Source organism: Hibiscus syriacus, unplaced genomic scaffold, assembly GCF_006381635.1.
Source record: "Hibiscus syriacus cultivar Baekdansim isolate YM2019G1 unplaced genomic scaffold, ASM638163v2 tig00111783_pilon, whole genome shotgun sequence".
NCBI classification, from domain to species: Eukaryota; Viridiplantae; Streptophyta; class Magnoliopsida; order Malvales; family Malvaceae; genus Hibiscus; species Hibiscus syriacus.
The window spans coordinates 4,690,032-4,705,054 of record NW_024063178.1 but is presented as its reverse complement, the minus strand read 5'-3'; the positions used below and the strand labels follow the sequence as shown (position 1 = coordinate 4,705,054).

The 15,023-nt window shown below is 33.5% G+C and overlaps 1 long non-coding RNA gene across 1 annotated transcript; it reads right to left on the bottom strand.

The window, feature by feature from the left end:
* Positions 1-6,972: 6,972 nt before the first annotated feature.
* Positions 6,973-7,600, bottom strand: LOC120170591. The gene is made up of 3 exons (XR_005520792.1): positions 7,573-7,600; positions 7,078-7,131; positions 6,973-6,982 (listed from the first exon to the last, which is right to left on the bottom strand). It is a non-coding gene; the product is annotated as an uncharacterized LOC120170591 (long non-coding RNA).
* Between the last annotated feature and the right edge of the window lie 7,423 nt (positions 7,601-15,023).

Below are 15,023 nucleotides of genomic sequence, written 5' to 3'. Positions count from 1 at the left end.
AAGCTCTTTATGGCCTGAGACAAGGCCACGTAATTAGCATACTAGGCTTTGTGATAGTTTACTTGCACTAGGTTTTCGAGAATCCAAAGCAGATTGCTCTTTTTTTTCTACTCAGGCTGGTGTTCGTACATTTATTCTCTTGTATGTTGATGATATCATCTTGACAGGAGAGTCTTTGAGCCATATTGAGTATGCCATTTGTGAATTCAACAAGACTTCTCTCTTAAGGATCTTAGTGACTTGTCATATTTCTTGAGCATCGAGGTTAAATGGTGTACAGACTCTCTTGTGTTGAGTCAGAAGAAATTTGTGTTGGATTTGCTAGCAAAAACGAAAATGGCTCATGTCACACCAACTACTTCTCTTGTGGCTAATAAGCTGTCCAAGGATGCAGGCCATCCTTTAGTTGATGCACATGAGTTTCGTAGCATTGTTGGTTCACTACTATATATGTGTCATACTCAAACTGATATAGCTCTCAGTGTGAGTAAGGTTGCTCAATGCATGCAAGCCCCTCGTGAGTCTCATCTTCTGGCAGTTAAGAGAATTCTTCGATACTTGGAAGGCACACTAAATTATGACTTGGCCTTCACTTTTGCTGGTTCTGACCTTCAAGTTACTGCATTTGCTGATGCAAACTGGGGTGGTGATATGGATGATAGACGATCGATGTCTGGTCATTAAATTTTTATAGGAAATTATTTAATGCCATGGTTATCAAGGAAACAAAATAATGTTTCAAGATCAACAATGGAAGTTGAGTATACAAGTCTTACTGATGTTGCTGCAGAAGCAATGTGGATCAGTGCTTTGCTTGCAGATCTAGGAGAAGTTCAGGTCACACCGTCTACTATCTGGTGTGACAATTCTAGTGTTATTGTAATGAGTGTCAATCCAGTTTATCATGCACAGTCCAAGAATATTGATCTCGATGTGCATTTCATTCTCGAGAAAGTTGCTGCTAAACAATTGCAGGTTTGATATGTGCCAACGTTTCATCAGATGGTTTTACTAAACCTTTGGCTCGAGGTGCTTTTGAGATTTTTCGCGAACGAATGAATGTTAAACTGGTTGAAAACAAAGAAAAAGCAGAGGGAATGTTGAATATAGCATCATTGAGTGATGATTATAATTGTACACATGTCAAAAGCCGATTGCTCAGCTGATTGCACTAGGTGGTTAAGCTGATGTGAAGTTGCTAGGATTGTTAGACGGTTAAGTAGCTGCTTAGGAAAACAAGCTACATGATCTTTACAGTGCTATATATAGAGCACGATTGCTTCATTGTAAAGTGATATGGTTTTATCAATTGAATAAAGAAGTTCTTTAAGCTTTCTTACTTTCTAGTTTCTCAATACTTGGAAAGCAGAAATATACAATACTAGTACTGATATCTGTCGATGCAAATGCAGATTAAGTATTCATAGTTTATATTTTATTCTTTTATAAAGATTGGTTGAGTTGGGTTTTAATATTATTTATACATTGGCTTAGGTATTTTCGGATAAGCAAATTGGGGGAAAATGATGAGAGAGAGAAACTGACTATAATTATACTGTTGTATATACAAATCTCAAAATTATTTATGCCTCATGATCTATACGGTTGAAATAATTTTCGTCCTATTATTTTTTAGATTTCGAGCCTCACATGATTTTTATTATATTTTTCATGCAATCCACTTCCTATAATATATTTTTCTTCTCTTTTGTCTAGTTAATTATTTTAATGATCAAGTAACATTGACATTCTTTTTATCTATATTTATACAGTGACATATACTATCTTATTAGGCCCGTTTTTAAGATTTTAGCGGCTTGAGGTAAATATAAAAATGGGGCCTCTAATAATAAATGTAAAAAAAAAATTCTAAGAGTATAAAGAAATAAATTATTTTATTTATAAACTATATTTTTCATACACTCAACAAACAATCTAATAAATACATCAATTTTAAAAGGGAAACATCAAATAATTTTATTAAACATCCAACTACTCACATAAAATAATTTATACGAGCATTTCTAGATGCAAAAAAAAAAAAAACTAATAATAGTGTCTACATCAATATGATCTAACGTATTTTTCTCAATACATAAAATCGCTAGACTGTTCAATCTCTCTTGTGACACTGACAGCCTCAAATAAGTTTTCAACAATTTTAAATTCAAAAAACTTCTTTCAATTGATGCAACTGTCACCGACATAGTTAAGAGAATTCAATAAGCAATTGAAATATTTGGATAACAATCTACAACCTTGAAAAACTTGAGAATTTCCAATACTGACATTAACTCATTTGGCAAAGTCATTTGTAACACTTTCAATTCTGAAAAAAGATCTTCTGCATCAATATCAGGCAAATCATTATGAGAAAAATAGTCTTAAAATTTATGCAAGATTTTAGTAATTCATCATTGTCCAAACATTTTAATTTTTTATAATCAAATAAAAATCTAAAATATTGTCAAATAACTTTAATTGTTCGAATCTATTTTTCAAAGAAGTTATAGCTAAATCTACAACTACAAGAAAATAATTAATTATAAAAGATTCCTTATGTGATTGTAATTCTTCTTCATCATCATTCTCATCAAATTCTATTCTTCTAAACACATGACGTTTTGTTGGAAGTGTTGGTTCTATGTTCATATCAAATGCCAAGTTTTTAGCAATATTCATGCAAGACTCAAAACCTTCATTTTATATTTCTCAAATTATAACATTACATTTTCCACTTGGTTAATAGTAGTTCCAATGCACATGGATTTAGATTGTAATTTTTCACTCACCTTATTAATAGTAAATAAATTTCATACTAAATCACTAAGCTAAGTAAGAACTCAAAACTTCACTACTAGAAAACCCCTTTAATGACATGCATTGTGCGTCATCTATGGGTGCGGATGACACACAAATGCCTGTCATTGAAGCCACTGACATGAATTTCAGATGACATGTAATTGTGTGTCATAAATCTATGACGCACATTTATGACACACATTTATGACACACATTTATGACGCACATTTATGACATTCATTGAGCGTCATTGAAGCACCCGTCATAAATTAAGATGACACACATTTGTGTGTCATAAATATATGACACACATGTATGACTTACATTGCGTGTCATTGAAGCACACGTCATTAAAAAAGATGACACACATTCATGTGTCGTGATTGTATTTCGTAAATTATATATATATATTGTAGATTGACAAATAATCAAACTAAATCGCATTTAATGCCTCATAATACTAAATATATATATCATATTATATATAAGCAATCCATTTGCATACAATATATTCACATTAAGTTATCAAAAATATTGTAATCATATGTCGATACAAAATATCATGGCATAATAAAGTTCTACTAATATGCCCTCGCCATCCGGGCGTGTACACAAGAAATAATTCAAAATAATTGAAAATAATTGTAACAGTTAAAACTAGTTGCAATATATAGAACAAACACATTCCTAATATGTACATTAAACTTCTGAAAACACCTTCCTTGGTCCAGTATATTTATGCACAAACATGCACTCATGTTTCAACAAACCAAGTGACAATTTACTTTTTGAAACTCTATCAGATTTTTCAGCAACTTTGTATTCTCAATCCAATGGAGTTGAGGCTTCCTGATTCTAGTTGTGTTTCATCAATCATCAAGTTTGAGTTCGCAGGTAGCTGAAGAACTCCAAGAATCAATATACAATACAACATGAAGTTATTTAGAAAAGAAAAAGCTGAAGGTTCCAAGATGCTTTCTTAATGCTTGCAGATATTAACTTCCCCTAGTTGCAGGGATACGATTAAGGATACCTATTTGTTTGATATTCCTTTTTTGGGGCAAGAGAGGCAGTGTTTAGATATTCCAATGGAGAATATATCGGTAATAAAAATGGAAAATAATCAGCCTTGGTTGAAAAGATAAGAACAAAGGGATTAAGAATCATATATCCCAAGAAGCAATAATATAATACAAATACACCATGTATATGCAAGAATAATCAACTAGAAATAAGACACACAGATCTAGTAAATATCTTTATAAAAATAAGCAGCAGATTCTCAAATCATTCAAAAGAATTGCAAATTTTTCATATACAAATATAAGAATTGATCTCAGGTCCCACATCCATCCAATTTCTCAGTACTAATGTGGTTTTACAAATAAATCCAAATAAAACTGCTACATGAAGCATAAATTTTCACTTCTAGAATGTCCTACAAAAAGAAATGAGCAAACTAGTTGACTAAAAACAATATATTTCATTTGGAAATCCTTCACAAAAGTTCAGCAATATAGAATCTAACTTCGCCTAGCTAAAGGCCCATAATGTAATAAATTGTTCTAAACATAACTAAAAACTGAGCTTATAAAATTTTAATTCAATCAATGTAACTTATTTAGCTTTAAACTAAGCAAGTCCATTCAAGCAATTCATGCAAATAAAAATAGTTGTATAAATTACCTGCTGAATGTCTGAGGAGAAAAAGCATAGGTGATTTCTCATAAGCTCCATCTTTCATCTTTGAGTTCATGAGACTTAAGTGAAAAAGGTTATCAAGCTTGATCCATTGGAAATTTTCAAATAGAAGCTTAAACAAAGATGTGAATTTTTCAGAAATTATAACTTCAAAGAAAACACGCTGACACATCTCAGTGGTGGTTTGAGGTTTTAACTCGTTAAAGGACCCATTAGATATGATAGCCTCCAGCTCCTCAGAATCCTGTAGATGAATCAGAAAATTAATATGCCAATATATCATAATGAAAATTGACAAGAGAAAGATCAGTGCAAAACATCATAGACCATGTGGAGTTTAGATAAAAGCATAAACCTTAAATGTCACATTACAACCATTTTATCGGTGAAATAAAAGTGCATCTTGAATGCAACGTTGTATACCATCTTCATCACCACTTAATAACTGATGCATGTGCTCCAATACAACATTAACATTTCTCCACTTCCTTTGTGGACAATAATTTTTGTCATTTAAAGAACCACAATGATCAGTTCCAGGAATAGTGACCTGCTCACAGTAAGTATAATCATTTAGCATGTCAAACTGTACTTTGTAGTCTCAAAAGCCAAATATCTTTGTTTAAAAGAACAAAAAGACAAGAACTTGTCAGCTCAAAAGGAATATTGGGTATTCACGGAAAAAGAACACAGAAAATACATATATCTCAATAACAGAGGGCCAAATTATAAAATCTTGCTGTAGATAATTCAAAACTTTTCCACTTTTATCGTCCATGCGTTCTACAAAAGGGTGGCATACAATATCATAGCTTGCCTCACTAACTTCAGAAGCTTTTGCTTCTTATTTACCAAAAGGTAGCTAACAACCATAACGCAAGAATCTATTTATGTGGTTTTATATGTAATGCTGAAAAGAATTTATTCATTAAAGATGTAGGAAATTTAAGAAATAGAACCACGAAACTAGTAAAAACAACTATAACTTTCGATTATCAATGTGATACAGGATAACAGGATTAAAATTCTCAAATACATCAACCCCTATTCATCTGACCGACATGAAAGAAATACACTGAAGTTACCATAAAAGAAAATTTAACATTTTTACATCCCATGCCCCTTCACAGTTTCAAGTGCAACACACATCTTGATGAAACCTTAGAGAAAATGCTGGACGGCTAAGGCCAACTTTTAGGAATAGTTTTAGAATCAACTCATTGGAAAACAATATCGAAACTCATTGCACGAGAAATAATATTTGTAAAAGAACCACCTTCATTCAACCAACAAAGCCACCCAAAAACCACATGAGTTCCAAAATACCATCAACAAGTAACAACTACCCATTATTGTGAATTTCTAGGCATTACAAGCCTACATATTTATGACATACTATGCACGATAGCTATAAACTTATAAACCTAATACAATAGCTTGAATTTTTCTTTGAAATACCCAACAACCTAATCAAATCTTCTCCTCGTATCCATATTAGAGCTTTCAATCTAATTGCAAACAAGTTAATCTTTTTCTCAACGACCCAAATGCACAATCTGTAAGCTCTTATAACTAGGTTAAAAGTACCAAAATAAGCCTATGCCCATTCAACATTATACATTACAATAACAAAAGAAAGTTAACAGCTACAACTGCAAACATACATATTCAGACATGTTTATCAAAAGCTACCTGGTTTGCCAATGCTTTCCCACCATCTAGCACTTTGACCTTTGAAGTCAAACTTAACTGCCTGCATCTCTTATATGTTCGGAAACTCTCACTTGCTCCTGAACTTCCATCACCAGAATCATTCATACATTCATATCCAACCCCATTATCCACTGGTTTACTCTTGGAGGACTTAATTTCCTCCTCACTCTCTGTTCCTTTACCATTTCTTGTCCCCTCATCAAGACCCATTTCTACCATTCAAAAAACCCTAGTTTACAAAGCATTTCACCCCAGAGTTTGGGTTTCAGTGTAATAAACCAGCATCATCTTCCAAATTAACATAAAATTATCACATAAACACCTTAAAATCATCAAATTCAGTGGGGGAAAATCTGTTATGCAACTAGGAAATCAAATAAAAAACCAAAAGAAAATTGAACTGGAAATAAACTATACCCTGCTGGTTTGCTCTCTATTTCCACGAAAAGAAGGAGAAAACATAGAAATTTAATCAAATAAAGCAATGTAATCTAACCGACCTTTAGTATTTACTAATTTTAAATAATTTAAGGTTCAAGAATTATAAATGTGAATCATTAAACAACTATGTCTTCTCTCTCTCTCTCTATTTTTCTACCTACATTTTTGAGAACCAAACAGAAAACAACAAAAGGAAAACTCTTAATAGAAATGAAAAGAGATTAAAGAATGTTTACCTGAGATTAAAGTTAAAAACCCTAAACAAATTGAAAGAAAGTTTTACTATTACTTTTTTCGGAAACTTTGTCGTTCCTCCAATTGAATCCTACATGATAATAATGAGAGTAATGAATCAATCGCGCTCTATTTAAAATTTGAAACTATTTTCCCCTCCTTCAAGGTTTCAAATTGAGATAATACCTGAAGGATCCGAGAGTTAAGCTTGACTTCTGAAAGTTGTTCCACACCAATCACCTACTGACAATACAATATCAATTAAGTCCAAATTCTAACTTTGGGGACTGAACGATAATCTAATCAAATAGTTGATCAACCAACAAAGCCACAATTGGCAAACATACATAAAAAGCAAAACTACCAGCAACAAATAAGCTCCCCTGAATTCTCCCAAAGAAAACCATTTTTGTTTTCAGTTTATACTGAACTAGTTTATATCCTTTCATCGAACACATGATTAACCAATAAAAGGAACAATCGGCTTTTCACCACTATCATATTAAAAAAGTCACCAATTTAATATTTTTAATCTAAAATACTAAAAATCGATCTGATATATTATTATATAACGTTACCATTTATCGAAGTCAAAAATAGTATCAAATCTACACACACACATATGTAACCCAGAAAAACGAAAGAAAAATCAAACGCAAACAAAAGAAAGGTCAGAAATACCTTTGGGTAAACCGTGACGAGAAGCAACAAAGAAGTAACCAAAAGCAACAGTGGGGAAGCCATACCCTCCGTTCCCCAAGCAAATGGAAAAAAGAGAGGATATCGGGATTAAAAATGGGAACCTTTGATAGACTCGATTCCTGAAACAGGAAGTGGAAGAGAAAAATGGGGGAAGCATGTGGAGTGAATTTTGTTATCGATGGGGAAGAAGTGGGAAAAGGATGAAAATAATGGGGGGAAATTAAAATACGACTTTTACAAATGACACACAATTAAAACTGTACTCCGTGTTTTTGCAATTTTTTTGGATTATGACTATTAAATATGACACACATTATTGTAAGTCATAAATCGTTCAGATTTTAAAAAACATGACATTTTTTATGACACATATTTTTTGCAAGTCATAAATTAGCGTGTTTCATCGCTCGTGTGTCATTAAAGGTATATTTTCTTGTAGTGCTTGCAAGGAAACGAGCTAAACTTTCTGCTTTATTTTTTGTCTTGGCATCTTCACCATTAGAATTATACAATGCTAACAAAGCTATTTTTATTTGAGGTGCTTGAAACCTAATAGCTTTAACGCTTTTTATTCGACACTCTCATTGAGTATTACTTAAAGATTTCATTATAAAATCTTTAACATTGTCAACTAAAATCTTCCATTTTTAGTAGAACTCGCAAATAATGTGTATATGTGTGTTGCACAATTCCGAAAAAAGAAATAGCTTTCACATAAGAATGAGCCATATCTAATAGGTGAGATTAAGACTATGACAAGCACATGACATATATGAAGCCCTTGGATTTATTTCAAGTAACCTCTTTTGAATCCCTTGGTATTTTCCTTTCATATTAGAACTATTGTCATAACCTTGACCCCTAATATCATTAACATTTAAATCAGTGACTTGCATACACTTAATAAGTCATTAAAAAGTCCCAATCTAGATGTATCATTTACATTTAAGAACTCTAAAAAATTATCTATTTTTATTTCATTACTTGAAAAATTTACACATTGTACTATCAAACTCATTTATTCTTGATGACTCACATCTATGGTACAATCAAGGATCATAAAACTTCTACCACTATGGGCTAAAAGTGAAATCAACTATTTTGAACTTGAGGACCGAGGTAGTGATAATGAATTTCTTTGTTGTGGAGACGTCTAACATGATCTTGTATTATTAAATCAAATTTAGCTATCATTTCAATTAAACCTAAAAATTACCGTTATTATCATTGTAAAGTTTTCCATTTGATCCATGAAAGGCTGAATTATTTTTGGTAAGACATTTCACAACTGATATTATTCTTATTAAAGCTCATCTCCAACACTCTTTTTCTTTTGAAATTTCTTCTTGCAAATCTTTATCAATACCTTTATTTTTTTTCTAATCTTATTTCTGTTTCATTTCAAGTATTCATATTAATCATATTGTAACACCCCCTAATTTTAATTTACTTTTAATTTAAATTTATTTAAATATTTTGGGGATTACTTTACAAAGTTTTAAAGACTTTAAGTAAGTTTTTGAAAACCCTAAAGTTTAGGGACTCATTCCCTAATTTGACCATTTTTGGTTAACAAAGAAATAATAATAATAAGTGTTTGGCATGGTTTGAAATATGACCAATCGGAAAAAAGGGGTCCACGCCTTAGCCACAAGGCTAGGGCACTGTTTGTGACAAAAATAGATAAAAAAATTCAGATATCAATTTAGATTTTAAGAATCCTTTCCCCAATCAGAAAGCAAACCCAAATCCTTAAAATTATAAACCCTTCCCCATCATTCACACTTTATCGTCAATCTAAGTTGTTTTCGACCGTCGTGTAGTACACTACTGGTACCATCGTGGTCGCTATCCACTCCTGAGAAAAACCCGATCAATCGATCATCGTAAAGGCCCATCGTTCAATGTAAATTGACCATCGAAGGTTCATTAGAGAACAAAAATCACTGCCGTTGTTTTCATTTTTTTCATAACGATTCTGACATCTGTTCACTGCACCATCACCGTAGGGCTACTTGTCCGAAAGCAAAGTCTGACTGGTGTTTCTCTCTACCGCCATCGTTTTCTCTTATCATCGTTAGGTAAGCTTTTGATTGATTCATTTTAATTTTCATTGATGTTTGGTTGGTTTATTGGGATAATATAAGTTGGATTTAGTGTTTTAGAGTATTTCATTTAATCGATCGCCTTTTTCAACCCACGTCACCACTACACGCGCTGCCACACGTCACCCTTACATGTGGTGCTCATTTGCCAACCTGAATCTTCTATAAACTAAGTCAACTCGGGTCGAGTCAACATGAATTAGTCTTAGTCAACTCGAACTGGTCTGAGTCAACTCGAACTACACTGATCATCACTTTTACTGAATCGATGACTTCGACCAGTGTTGACTTTGACCAAAAAGTCAAAATTTCTGAAAAGTCATATTTTATATTTTATGACGTCTTAGTCTGATCCGAAGTCTTTTTTTTCTAAATTCTAACTCGAAAACCTCTAATCGAACGTTAAACCTTGAGAATGAATATGTATTTAATTATTTTATTTAGGTGCATATAATTTAAGGAAAATGATTGATTTATGTTGTTAATTACTGAAAGTACTCAAGACTCTCTCGACCACTCCTCAGCTCGACCTAACTCTTCATGATCTGCCAGACCTGTGAGCCTGTGATTACACATATAGTTCTTAAACCCTATAAATAATTAGATTTAAATATTATTTCAATAGTAACCCTGAATTCATTATGGATTAGGTTTGAGCACTACTATAGAGTATGGAAACGCAGGTGCTCAGTAGACCTCCCTAACTGACCCTTTTGAGGTGTGTTCCTTCTATGTTATATCATTGTTTTACATGTTCTAAAATATAAATGATTTATCTGTTTTGAAAGATGATTGTTTATCTGATTGATTTATATATACTTTGTCTGATCAATATCATGATTCCTGATTTATTGATTACAAATTGTGTTGTGTGATACATGTTATCTGAATATATATTTTTAATAAGGAAAATTAATTATAATTATTTTGTGGAATTAGGAGTTTTTATGTTCTCTCTGAACTGTTTATTGGGGTACTATTTGGGTATGTGTCTGGACTTCTGAGGTTCAATTAGCAGTTAAATCCTTTCTGTTCTGATAATTTTTATTGGAATCTGGGTATAGGGTAAGTCTTTATGTATGTAGCTTTGTAAAACTGCATTTTGTTTTACAGGTGGACGGTAGTTATCTATTCTAAATAAACCCCACTAATACTTTTATAGTATGTTACTAAATTATTTTTCGAACTCTTCTGTATGTTTTATATTGCACTTATTGGAACAGACTTAGCTCCTTAGCTCAGCCCCCAAAACTTTTCCCCTTTTAGATATTTTTGGATAGCACCCGGAATAGACACTTGGAGGATCGACACATTTCGTACCGTACTGTTGTTGTAATATTTCTACCTTCTAGATTGTCTTTATTATGGGTGACATGTGCCTATATTTTTTTATACTTGTTTTAAGACATCTTTTGTTTTACTATGGATGTATGGATTCTCTTGAAGCTCATTAATTTGGTATTTTACACTTATGCACGATATTTTATGATTCTGATATTTGATTTGGAATTTATTATTTTGAATTATGTTTAAAAAAAAGGTTTTTAGTTACATATGATTTCAAAGGTTTAGAAAATATTTTAGAAACATTTTAATGTATTTCACTAGACCTAGTCGTGACGCATAGATTGGTATAGGGTGTACATTTCATTGGTATAAAATCTTTTGGTTTTTAAAAATTCAGACTATGAACGGGTCCAAAATAAAAGCACAATTTTGAAATATTTTAGAAAATCAATTACAAAGGCCATGTCACCAAGTTTTATATGTTTAACTGTGTACGAGACTCCAAGTGCCAAATTTAATCCTAGATTTAACTTTGTAGTGAACCACGAGATTTTCTGAGATGAGTGCTAGATGTGGTCATTGACCTTCCCATGCATGAGGTCGACCTACAAGATTTGCTGATCCGATTGAGAACCCTTCGCTGCCAACATAGATCCTCCCGCCCCTTCTGGCCTTTGAGTTCTGATAGATTCATCGCTTGCTCCCGGTATAGATGACGAAACATGTTAGAGGAGCACCAGTTGCTAGGATTGAACATACATGACTTATTTTGGATGAGACGTTGGGCAGGCAATTACTTCAACTGATTCATGGTGTAGTCAGAGCAGTGAGTACCACATATGAGGTTTTCATTTTATAGATCATGATTGTTAACGAGGTTAGGACATTTGGAGGCCCGACTGGGTAACTTCTATTGAGGCTGAGGATTGGATGTATGATACATAAAAGAAATATTTGGGAGATGTTTCGATGTTAGATGAGAACGACCACACCTGGTGGGAGTTTGTTGTGAGCAGTGTTCCTATTGATCGTCTGACTTGGGATTTCTTTAAGGAGGGCTTTAGGAAACGTTTCCTTAGATAACGTTATCTGGCTGAGAGACGACAACAGTTTCAAGATTTAGTGTAGGGAGATATGACAGTCTTTAAGTAAGAGGTGGAGTTTTTTAAGCTAATAAAGTATAATGAAAGTTTGGTTCCTACTGATAGGGACAAGTTCCATAAGTTTTCTCGAGGACTCAAATATGAGCTGTGTAGGCAGGTGGTTACTCATCAGGATGATATGTTTGATGCTTTGGTGGATAGAGCAAAATAAATTGAGGAGGTTGAGGTTATTGCTCCTGATAGAGATTGAGTAGATCGAGAGCGATCTAGGAGGTCTTCTGGCTCGTCTGAGTCTTCTGCACGACATGGGAATAGAACTCATAATTCTACTACCTAGAGGAGTAATACTGATTCCAAGTTTACAGTTCCTCCACCCTAAGCTATTAGTCATGGTGATTCATCATGTTTTCCTTATGTACCTGTTTGCGAGTGTTGTGGAAATCGACATAGGAGAGAATATCGTAAGAATATGGGTACTTGTTAGCAATGTGAATCTAGTGAGCTTTTCCTTATAAATTATCTGTATCCAACCTCTTCTGAGTGGACATCCCTCCAGACTCATGCACACTCATAAACTTTCGTTCAGACCCCAACTAGTGGTCATGGCCAGAGGAGAGCTTCTGGATCCACTTCCAGAACTGGCACTAGAGCACGTTCGTAGTAGAATACAGGCTAGTTGTATCTGAGGCTAAGCAGTCAACTTTAGTGTATACTACCAGACCTTGAGATGATAGAGAAGAGCTAGAGGTTATCATAGGTACTTTTACTATTTATTCTATTCCATACTTTGTATTGTTAGACAATTGATGCACCCACTCCTATATATCGAGTTTCGTATCCTGAGACCTCCATATTCTAATCGAGGACATCGAGAGTGTAGTTACAGTTATGAGCCTTGTGGAACAATCAGTGGTTGTGAATAAAATATTTTGACGTTGTCATCTAGAGGTTCAGGGATAAATCTTTATAGCCGATCTTATGGAGCTTCCTTTGCAGGAGTTGGATTTGATCCTGGGATGGACTTGTTGAAAGAGAATCGAGTTATCTGGATTGTGAGTACAAGAGGGCTACTATGAACACTTCTGATGGTCAGACTGTGGTACTAATTGGTGATTGTCGAGGTTATATCTTGAATATAGTTTTGGCTTTGTCTATCGATCAGATGATCCGAAAGGGATATGAGACTTTTATTACTGTATTTTGAATACTAGAGGCTCTTTCTCCAAGATCAAGAAAATTTGTACCGTTTGCGAGTTCCCCGAAGTCTTCCCTGAGGACTTGTTAAGTTTACATTTGGATAGAGACGTGGAGTTTTAGATTGAGATTCATGCAGGTTCTCCCCTGTTTTTATGGAAGTGTATTGTAAGGCTCAAAAGGAACTTAAGGATCTGAAAGTTTAATTACAATCTTCTTGATCGAGGTTTTATCATGCACAATACTTCAACGTGGGGAGCTCCGATTCTTTTTTAAAAAGAATGATGAATGACTCAGACTGTGTATCGACTACCAAAAGGTGAACAAGCTAAAATCAAGAAAAAATATGCCCAGTCAGGATTGATGACCTATTTGATCAAGTTCTGAGAGCCACTGCATTTTCGAAGAATGATTTTTGATCTGGGTATTATTAGTTGAAGGTAAAGGATGTTGATGTTATAAAAACTAGTATTTGTACTCGATATGGGCATTACGAGTTTCTAGTGATGCCATTTGGGTTGACTAATGCTCCAATAACTTTCATGGTTCTAATGAATTGTGTGTTTTGACCCTATTTAGACTAGTTTGTGTTGGTTTTTATTGATGATATTTGGTTTATTCTCGGACTGAGGCATAACATTATGACCATTTTAGGATTATTCTGCAAACTCTAAAGGAGCATCATATGTATTCAAGTTGAGCAAATGTGCATTCTATCTTCGAGAGGTGACTTTTCTTGGGCATATTATGTCCTCTAGTGGTATTCAGGTGGATCCGAGCAATATTGAGGCAATCGTGAGTTGGAGGCAAACTAAGAATGTCTTTGAGATCCATAATTTCTTGGGTTTAGTTGGTTACTATAGGCATTTTGTCGAGGGTTTCTCCATCATTGTTGTCCCTTTGACGAAGCTGCTTAGGAAGGGTGTTCCTTTTGTTTGGGGTGATGCTCAGCAGAAGAGTTTTGATAAATTGAAGAAAACTTTGACTCGGGCTCCAATTTTGATTGAACTGAATGAATGAAGGATTTTATGATCTATAGTGATGTTTCACTGGACTTAGTTATGTTCTGATGCAGGAGGTGAGGGTAGTCACTTATTTGTCCCGTTAGTTGAGGCTACATGAGTATAATTACCCGACCCATGATTTGGAGTTAGCAGATGTGGTGTTCGCCCTGAAGATATGGAGACACTATCTCTAGAGGTGAGCATTCGATCGAGTTGAGTCCAAATATATCAAGTTATTCAAGTTGATGAGTCCTATTTTATAACTCGAACTTGATTTGAAATTTTTTTCAAGTCAAGTCGAGTCGAGTAAATTTTTTGAGTTTTTTTTCAAATTTAATTTTAAATATTTATAATATTATAATATTATTTGATTCAAATTTAAGCGATTTTCTATAGCCATATATACAATACAAATATATTTCTTCATATTTTTTCATACGTGATATACATATACCATACAAAGTCCAATGACTCGACTAAAACTTAAAAATAAATATACTAATTACTAAAAAAATTTGAGTTATTCGAGTTGTATTTTACAACTCGATTTGAACTTGAAATTTTTTGAGTCGAGTCGAGTTTATGAAATTACAAGTAGAACTCAACTCGAGTCTAATCGAGTTAAAAAATTTGATTTTTTAAGTTGAGCGAGTTTTGCTCACCCATAACTATCTCTATGGGGAGAAGTGTTATATTTTCACTGATCATAAGAGTTTGAAGTATCTTATTACCTAGAA